The sequence below is a fragment of the Triticum dicoccoides genome, chromosome 2B (genome assembly GCF_002162155.2).
Source record: "Triticum dicoccoides isolate Atlit2015 ecotype Zavitan chromosome 2B, WEW_v2.0, whole genome shotgun sequence".
In the NCBI taxonomy this organism is placed as follows: Eukaryota; Viridiplantae; Streptophyta; class Magnoliopsida; order Poales; family Poaceae; genus Triticum; species Triticum dicoccoides.
This window is the reverse complement of record NC_041383.1, coordinates 714396983-714397784: the sequence shown is the minus strand read 5'-3', so window position 1 is coordinate 714397784 and position 802 is coordinate 714396983.

Sequence of the window (802 nt, the reverse complement as noted above, 5' to 3'; positions counted from 1 at the left end):
AAAAAAGAAAAAAAGGAAAAAAAAAAAGAGAAAGCCAAAAAGAAAAAAAGATAGGCCAAAGAAAAAAATGAAAAGAAATAAAAAATAAAATGAGAGAAAAAGAGAGAAGGGACAATGCTACTATCTCTTTTTCCACACTTGTGCTTCAAAATAGCACCATGATCTTCATGTTAGAGAGTCTCATATGTTGTCACTTTCATATACTAGTGGGAATTTTTCATTATAGAAGTTGGCTTGTATATTCCAATGATGGGCTTCCTCAAAGTGCCCTAGGTCTTCGTGAGCAAGCAAGTTGGATGCACCACACTTAGTTTCTTTTATTGAGCTTCAATATATTTATAGCTCTAGTGCATCCGTTGCATGGCAATCCCTACTCACTCACATTGATATCTATTAATGGGCATCTCCATAGCCCGTTGATACGCCTAGTTGATGTGAGACTATCTTCTCCTTTTTGTCTTCTCCACAACCACCATTCTATTCCACATATAGTGCTATGTCCATGGCTCACGCTCATGTATTGCGTGAAAGTTGAAAAAGTTTGAGATTATTAAAGTATGAAACAATTGTTTGGCTTGTCATCGGGGTTTTGCATGATTAAATACTTTGTGTGATGAAGATAGAGCATAGCCAGACTATATGATTTTGTAGGGATAACTTTCTTTAGCCATGTTATTTTGAGAAGACATGATTACTTTGATTAGTATGCTTGAAGTATTACTATTTCTTATGTCAATATGAACTTTTATTTTGTATTCATTTGGATCTGAACATTCATGCCACAATAAAAAAATTACATTAT